The 9,264-nt window shown below is 42.2% G+C and overlaps 1 long non-coding RNA gene across 1 annotated transcript; it reads right to left on the bottom strand.

Annotated features, from left to right (window-relative positions):
- Positions 1-398: 398 nt before the first annotated feature.
- LOC109199638 (uncharacterized) lies at positions 399-2,510 on the bottom strand. Its single transcript, XR_002059957.2, has 2 exons — positions 2,294-2,510; positions 399-949 (listed from the first exon to the last, which is right to left on the bottom strand). It is a non-coding gene; the product is annotated as an uncharacterized LOC109199638 (long non-coding RNA).
- Between the last annotated feature and the right edge of the window lie 6,754 nt (positions 2,511-9,264).

Below are 9,264 nucleotides of genomic sequence, written 5' to 3'. Positions count from 1 at the left end.
TAAAGTATGTAATGCAAGGATGTCATCACTTTAGAGATGGAGAAAGCATAAAGTGACAATTATGAATCACTTAATATGATAAGGAGATTCTGCAGGTCATTAATCAATGTATAAAACTAAAATAAAATGTATTTTTAGTGACACAAGATATACATCTTGCTTCAATATTTGTAATTAGAATTATTTATAATAAATATGAATAAATTATTGCAATTTCTTTAACCATATGTGGTGTCGCGAAAATGAGATAACCGGGGACGGTTACTAAAGTAGTGACAACGCCACCTGGGGGAGGGCGCTACAACCCCAGGAAAGATTTCTCTAGCCAATGAGAAGATTGCACTGGCTACCAAAGCCCACAGACTCGTTATTTAAAGGCAGAGGTGAGACAAAGAAAGTTTATAATTCAAAAGTTTATTTAGAGGAACTACTAAAACATAACTAAAAGATTAAAAAGGCACCTAGGGTAGCAGGGGTAAGAGAGTAAAATAATTAAAACACTTTATTACCGAACAATGATTAAAACGACATACTCCCTACCACAATGCTACACTAAAACAAGCACAATATGTTAAAAGAGGCAACTAGACAAAATGGTGGAGACCGGCCACTTGAGGAGGCAACCTACAGGGAGGAGTGCCCAAGGGTGCCACCAATTACTCACCCGTGTGATTTCACAGCAAACCTCACTCACACTAAACTCTAAATGGTGCAATCTGCCTATGCCCGGTGTGTACACTCGCATGCATCGGGGAGGGGATTCCACCTCACGTGCCTAGCCTCTAAACAAGCGGCCGCACCTCCACTAAAGCAATAAAAGAAAAGATAAAACGTTAAACAATCAATAAAAGATCTACATAAAACCACATCCCAAATCACTATACGTTATAAAAGTAGTGCATAACAAACAAAACAGCATCTGGCAAGACAGCAGCAGTCTAATGCACACCTGCAACAAGAGAGGTAGTGATGGGTCCTGCAACACTGACGCACCGACGCTTGTATCAAGCTCACCTAGCGATGCCTGTATCGGTGAGTGCGTCGCTTTAAGAAAAAGTCACGTGATCGATACAGCAGCTGTATCGCTCATTGCTAACGCACCAAACTGTGTTTAAAAGGTACCGCATCCGCATCTGCCAACGGAATGAGTCGCCACCAAAAACCCCCCACAAAATTACTCTCGCAAAGATAAATAAATAAATACACATCTCTCTATAATAAAATGGAGCCTGAAAGAAAAAGAAATGTTTCTGCTGTGTGGGATCATTTTGATCTTTTAACTGCAAATAAGGTAATAGTTTGTCTGTCTTTGTTTCAGTGTAATCTATCAGAATAGGAAAAACAGCAATGTGACTTGAAGTGTAAATTTTTTATTTCATTTTATGCAGGTCAAATGTCGCATCTGTTCTGCTTTCTTACACAAACAAAAGCACCTCCTCCGTGTTTAGGCATTACAGAGCCAAACATGAAAATGAGGAGACAAACTCACCGAGAATGAACACTGGTAGGCCTATATAGACACTGAACAGCTTTATCATCATTTTTTTTTATTAATATGTATTTTATTATTTTCAAATCAAGCATCTAGGAAGACTGCTCTGGACCAGGCAGTCCTGAATTTTATTATAAAGGACTGCCAACCCCTTAGTATTGTGGAGAGTGTCGAAGAGAAACATTCCAAGATCAGAGGATCCTTTAACGTACTGGGGGAATAGGAAGACATCTTATCAGAACCTTTTCCACCTGGCTTTACAGCTTTTGTGTACCCCAGCTTCATCTGTCCCTGTGAGTTTTCCAAAGCTGGGGAAATGGTGTCAAAAAAAACCCCCCGCAATAGACTGAATGCAAAAACATTGGATAAACCTATTTTTCTGAATAGAAATTTATAATAAACTGAGTCAAATGGGTAATATTACATTCACAATACTTTCATTTTAATTTTCACTTAATGTCATTCACAATATATTTTAAAGATGTCTACAATATTTGCAATATAAAAGATATAAAATGATTCCATGGAAAGTACAATACCTTACAGTGTACAAGTACGACTAGGTCATTGAATCAGTGTCTGTTGTGAGTCTCAAGTAAGTTGCCTGCAATGATATTTAAGGTCCAGCAGGTGTCAGTATGGAGCAAAACAGCAAAACTGTGTCGACACAGTGTCGATACAGTTTGGGGAATGTGCTGAAACGCTTCACGAGGCCCCATCTACCCATCACTAAAGAGAGGGAAACAGTAGTCAGAGTCCACCCTACTATGCCACAGTATGATAAACAAAAGTCGCACTTACCACTCTCTAAGGGCAACTGAGTAGCTTTCCTTAAGAGATATGTGGAGCTCAACTGCCTAGTGCTGCAGCCACCTTAGATTGCCAAGACTGCCAAATGCCTTCTCTCAGTAGTGAAGCGCAGCTGTTTCTTATAGCCAGGTAATTGTCGGCTGAAAGGTGTGGATGTCAGTGGTGCGTTTAGGGACATCATGTAACATCCTAACCCAAAATCTACTTCACTACACATAGAGAATAACTAAATCCTTCAGGACAATGTCACATCAATGCACTGAACTCACTATGTTATCCCTCTAACAGCCTCCACATGTTCTCACTGTAATTTCACCCTCATGAATGAATTTATGCTGCACTAATCTGAATGTTTGCAGGGAAATCAAACGCATTTTACTCGCAGTACTCGAGCTGACTTACCTTTGTTTGAATGACGAGTTGTACGCGCTGACTCCACAGACAAGGTACGAAAATATGTCAGGCTACGTCAGTAGCGGTTGGTCTTCAGGGTTTCTACTCCACCGCTGTGTTTCATACGGGTCCACATTTCCAATGCACGCGATTTTCTGCAGGTACCGCCGCTTCGCCTCTGGACGCAATCGGTCTCTATACAGTCCATTCTCTTTTGAGCTGCTTTTAAGCATCTTGTCGTTTGTTTTGATTCGTAGACCCCGAAAATGGTGCCGCGCTCCCATAATGCATTGCGGCGTGACGTCAACTCCAAAGCCCTATAGACGTAGGCTGCCGGGGATTCCCATGATGCATTGAGTTTTTCCTTTCCAGTCACCTTTCTCACTCACTATGTGTTAATAGACCTCTCTGCATTGAATCATATCTGTTATTAACCTCTGTCTCTCTTCCACAGCATGTCTTTATCCTGTTTTCCTTCTTTCACCCCAACCAATCACAGCAGATGGCCCCGCCCCTCCCTGAGCCTGGTTGTGCCGGAGGTTTCTTCCTGTTAAAAGGGAGTTTTTCCTTCCCACTGTCGCCAAAGTGCTTGCTCATAGGGGGTCATATGATTGTTGGGTTTTTCTCTGTATTTATTATTGTGCTATCTACTGTACAATATAAGGCGCCTTGAGGCAACTTTTGTTGTGATTTGGCGCTATATAAATAAAATTGAATTGAATTGAATTGAATTGAATTTGTTTAGCTTCACACAGGGCTGGACTGGGACAAAAAATCGGCCCGGGCATTTTGACTGGAGACCGGCCCACCAGAGAGATTGAAAATGTGACGTCATTCAGGGGTAAAACTGCAAAGGATTCTGGGAACTTGAGGCAAGAGGCACGCAGGCTTTCAATTGAACTCAGTTACACAGCGATGTCAAAGGAGTTTGCAAAGAAAAGCGTCTGGACTTCTTTGAGTTGCTTGAAGACGTCTGACCTCAGGAATTCACATGACAAGGTGCGGCCAGGTTTCACAATGAGCTCACCCGAAACCCTGGCTGATTAGGTACCACACCCGCTTTCACACCTTGGCGCATGTGATTAGAGGATCACCAGGGGGTCCTTTGTCCCTCTTTGGGGGGATACTCCCACTAGGTTTAAATCTGGGACTCTCGGCCATTTGACCTTAGAACTGAAGAAGCTTCTCGGATGAGAGGTGAAACGTCTTCAAGCAACTCAAAGAAGTCCAGACGCTTTTCTTTGCAAACTCCTTTGACTACGATGACCTGGATGACTGAGAACCTTCACAGACACGTTACACAGCGATAAAAAGAAACACAAAAAATGGCAAGAAGCTGTTGTATTATTAACTGCAATAGCCGGTCGCATGACAGCCACGGGAAGCCGACGGGTAAAGAGATCGTTTTTTTATCGGCTGTCGTTGAAGAGAAATTTTTTAAGCCATGTTTCCAAAGTAAGAGCCTGGATATACCAAATATAACGTCTCAGAACACTCCAGCTCATGTTAGTCTGCTCCAAGCATTCCCACAAAGGTCAGTGTTTTGTAGTAGTCAAAGGAGTTTGCAAAGAAAGGCGTCTGGACTTCTTTAAGTTGCTTGAAGACGTTTCACCTCTCATCCGAGAAGCTTCTTCAGTTCTAAGGTCAAATGGCCGAGAGTCCCAGATTTAAACCCAGTGGGAGTATCCCCCCAAGGAGGGACAAAGGACCCCCTGGTGATCCTCTAATCACATGCGCCAAGGTGTGAAAGTGGGTGTGGGACCTAATCAGTCAGGGTTTCGGGTGAGCTCACTGTGAAACCTGGCCCCACCTTGTCATGTGAATTCCTGAGGTCAGATGGCCCAGGATGTGAGTGGGCATTAAGGCGTCTGGGGAGGGAACTCAAAACTGGATTATAGATGGCAGACAGTTGGTGTCGTAAACCACCGCCTCTGTTCAAAGATGGTCGCTCACAGTGGACATAGATGGCCTCTTTCACTCCTCTTTCAAACCATCTGTCCTCTCTGTCCAATATGTGAACATTGGCATCCTTGAAAGAGTGACCTTTATCCTTAAGATGCAGATGGACTGCTGAGTCTTGTCCTGTGGAGGTGGCTCTTCTATGTTGTGCCATACGCTTGTGAAGTGGCTGTTTGGTCTCTCCAATGTAGAGGTGATATTTGAGGCGGTCAATGATTTTGTCCTTTTCAAGGTCTTGAAGGCAAGCTATAACTTTCTTTTTGTAGCTGCTTGTGGGGTCTCGTTTTAAAGCTTCGTAGGTGTTGTTGTCACTGAGGAGAGTAGTGATCTTTGTGTGATAATCTGTTGTGTTCAGGACCACAGTGCACCTTCCCTTCAGGACTGTGGTCCTGAACACAACAGATCCTTTGAAAGAGCTCTTGGCTCTTTCAAAGGAGGAGCACCCAGCCACTGGTACAGATATGTAGATGACACCTGGGTCAAAATCAAAAGACAAGAAGTGGAATCCTTCACTGCGCACATTAACGCCGTGGATAAAAACATCAAGTTCACCAGGGAAGACACAAAGGATAACTGTTTGCCTTTCCTGGACTGCGCTGTGCACCTTGAAGAGAATGGCAACCTCAACATTGAAGTTTACCGGAAGCCCACACACACGGACCAGTACCTCCTCTTTGACTCCCATCACCCTCTGGAACACAAACTTGGAGTAATTAGGACCCTACACCACCGGGCAGAACATGTTCCCTCTAAGCCTGAAGGGAAGAAGAAGGAACACACACATGTAAAGGAAGCACTGAAAACATGCGGTTATCCTAACTGGGCGTTCATAAAGTCAGCAAAGATGCACAGAAAAGAAGATCAGACACCAGCGAGGGAGGATAAGAAAGACAGACGCAACAACATTGTCATCCCCTATGTAGCCGGTGTATCAGAGAAACTCAGGAGAGTTTTCTCCAAGCACGACATCCCAGTGTACTTCAGACCCAGCAACACACTCAGACAGAAACTGGTTCACCCGAAAGACAAAACTCCAAAACACAGACTGAACAACGTGGTGTATGCTGTACAGTGCAGCGAGGAATGCCCAGACCTCTACATTGGAGAGACCAAACAGCCACTTCACAAGCGTATGGCACAACATAGAAGAGCCACCTCCACAGGACAAGACTCAGCAGTTCATCTGCATCTTAAGGACAAAGGTCACTCTTTCGAGGATGCCAATGTTCACATTTTGGACAGAGAGGACCAGTGTTGGTCAAGTTACTTGAAAAAAGTAATCAGTTACTAATTACTGATTACTTCCCCCAAAAAGTAATCCCGTTTCTTTACTGATTACTTATTTTCAAAAGTAATCAATTACTTAGTTACTTAGTTACTTTTTAAAAACACGATTTACAACCTGAATAGGTGATAAAGCGATAGATCTTTCAGCCCAATTCTACTTTTTCTGCATAATTCATCATACAAAATGTAATCAAATGGAAAAGTCTCTTTTTAAAACTTGTTTTATTAGTTTTAATCTTTTAACTTTATGCATCAAGCAAAAATTAAATTATATGCAACATTCTCTGACTGGAAGAAATTTGTTTAACATTTAAACCTATTTTCTGCACATTCCAGCACATAAAATAAAATATTTTTTTATGTTTACACTCACTCTTTCAAATAGATGAAAGTAAAACACAGCAGAAAATAAATAAAATCAAAGACTAGCGGTCCTGTTGCTCTATTTTCACCTGTAAAGCAGGACTGGGGTAGGCGGAGGTTGTTTACCCTGGTGCAGGTGTGCCGCGGCGGTCAGTGGAAGAATCCGCGAGTTTCTCTGTGAATTTCACATTACGTCGTAGTACACTCGGTGCTTGCTTGGAAGTTTAGGGGTTTTTTCGCTGTAAAAAGAAGTTTTCTTCCCACGCACAACGGACACTAATGTTTTTGTCACTTTTTATGGAATCAAACTCAAAATAAGGTCAGTACTTCCACGCTTTAAACGCTGCATGCTACACTCTGTCCCGCACTCCATATATTATGATCTGCAGACAGCTGTTGTCACGAACGTCGCACTCGCTTACGTCACTGTCATGAGACGTTCTCGCAAAAAATCACGGTTTTAGTAACGCAGTAACGCAGCGTTCCTACGTGAAAGTAACGGTAATCTAATTACCGTTTTTGCAATAGTAATCCCTTACATTACTCGTTACTTGAAAAAAGTAATCAGATTACAGTAACGCGTTACAAGTAACGCGTTACTGCCCATCTCTGGAGAGGACAGATGGTTTGAAAGAGGAGTGAAAGAGGCCATCTATGTCCACTGTGAGCGACCATCTTTGAACAGAGGCGGTGGTTTACGACACCAACTGTCTGCCATCTATAATCCAGTTTTGAGTTCCCTCCCCAGACGCCTTAACGCCCACTCACATCCTGGGCCATCTGACCTCAGGAATTCACATGACAAGGTGGGGCCAGGTTTCACAATGAGCTCACCCGAAACCCTGGCTGATTAGGTCCCACACCCACTTTCACACCTTGGCGCATGTGATTAGAGGATCACCAGGGGGTCCTTTGTCCCTCCTTGGGGGGATACTCCCACTGGGTTTAAATCTGGGACTCTCGGCCATTTGACCTTAGAACTGAAGAAGCTTCTCGGATGAGAGGTGAAACGTCTTCAAGCAACTTAAAGAAGTCCAGACGCTTTTCTTTGCAAACTCCTTTGACTACGATGACCTGGATGACTGAGAACCTTCACAGACATGTTTTGTAGTAGTTAATATGTCATTTTTCTTAACATAATTGGTGATATAGGTTACAAGCAAGTCTGGCGCTGAACAGAAATTGTCGCGCTGCTCCTTTATTTATTGTGCATAAATAGTGAATTGTCCTGACAGAATATTGCGTTTCGCTTCTGTTATTACCACGGTATATTGACAAAAACATATACTTTTATTCACAGGATAAAACAGTTGTTTTGTATCACTAATTGTCCAGTGCGATTACAACATACAATATTATTGTCACTGCTACATTTCTGTAATGCGTACCAGAAATTATTTCCACTACTAATTAATTACCGTTGAGCTCAAAGGTTATATTAATAAACGGTTAACGAATGTGTATTTATGACGACGATTTGTGAGACTGGTAAACTTACCTTTGTTTTTACGATGGTCTTGTGTTCTACACAGTGCATTTCAAGGTCCTGTACCCATCCGTCGGTAAACTGTACCTGGGCTTGTTGCAGTGACCTGAAGTTACTAAAAACTTCATGAGTGTATGCACTCACTCCAAGAACCGTATAATTATAAATCTGAGCGTGGTGAAAGTTGGGCAGCACACTGACGTCTTTTGTCCACTCTGTGTGCTTGTAAGGGTCTGACCCTTTCACTCCTTTGATTTTTTCCTCGTATCTTTTCTTTGCCTTTTCATCGAGTCTGTCTTTGTACGGTCCGGCATTATTCTCCTTAGTTTTGTACATTCCTTTTGTGTGCGGCAAAGAAAAACCAAGAATGTATTGGAACCGGAGAATGAACGTTTTGCGGTGCTGCAAATGCTTGCATTTGATGCGGTACTTGGATCGTTTTGCCTCGAGTTCCCGGCATGCATTGCGCGAAAGTCACGTGATCTGTCAATCGCTATAGGAAAAACCTTAAATTAAGACCAAGAACCCTAGAGGTGAGACATGATCATTAATTAATATTAAAATTAATAAATGACAGATTTAGTGATATTTTCATAAACACCTCCTTTCCTTTTTTTGTTCTCCATTTTCTTTAGTTCGTCTATAAGATTGCTAAACAAGGGGGAGGGTGCATCCGGCCTCCTCGGCTGTAATTGGTCCAGCCCAGAGTCGATCATGACCAATTGGCCAATCCAACACCTTTCATTATATATACCCTTCCTAAAAAAAAAATTTAAAAAAAAAATCCATCGGCCCATAAAAACAAGAAATCGCCAGCGGCCCACCGGGCAAATGCCCGGTATGCCCGATGGCCAGTCCAGCTATGGCTTCATACCTTTATATGTAAATATGTTCTCACACAAATAAATAATATGTTATTATTAAATATGTTTAATAACATAAATATGTTCTCTGTATAAAGAGCTAACATCTCCAAAATGTCAGCAGTAGTTAGTCATTACAAGAAGTGTTTTTGAGCTAAAAATCAAGAATGTGGGATACTGTTTGTCGGTGATTTGGAGAGCCCAGCGCTGCTCTTGACGCAGGGGAAACTAATTCTGTCGAGGAGACCTTCCTTGGCATTTATGCAGGTGAAACCAGAGGGAAGACATGCTTCTTCATATTTTCTAGTCTTTGGCTTGCAAGGAAGTTTGTTTGGAAACATGTTTGGCGATGCTTCATCTCCTGCTTTGTGTTTGTGTGGAAGCCCCGTCAAAAAAAAACCTGACCATTATGCTAGTAGTGTCCAAGAGTTCTTTTTTCTTTTCATTTTTTTTTTATACCGCACTCCCCTGCAATGGCTCTGCGCCCCCCACTTTGGGAACCTCTGTGCTGACCAATAAATAAATATAATATCTTTTTATAGGATGTTTATACACTCAGATTCTTTCACTACCTGCTCACTAACAGTAACAACACTATCAGTAGCAGCATA

This window comes from Oreochromis niloticus, linkage group LG9 (genome assembly GCF_001858045.2).
Source record: "Oreochromis niloticus isolate F11D_XX linkage group LG9, O_niloticus_UMD_NMBU, whole genome shotgun sequence".
In the NCBI taxonomy this organism is placed as follows: Eukaryota; Metazoa; Chordata; class Actinopteri; order Cichliformes; family Cichlidae; genus Oreochromis; species Oreochromis niloticus.
This window is presented reverse-complemented; position numbering and strand designations above follow the sequence as displayed.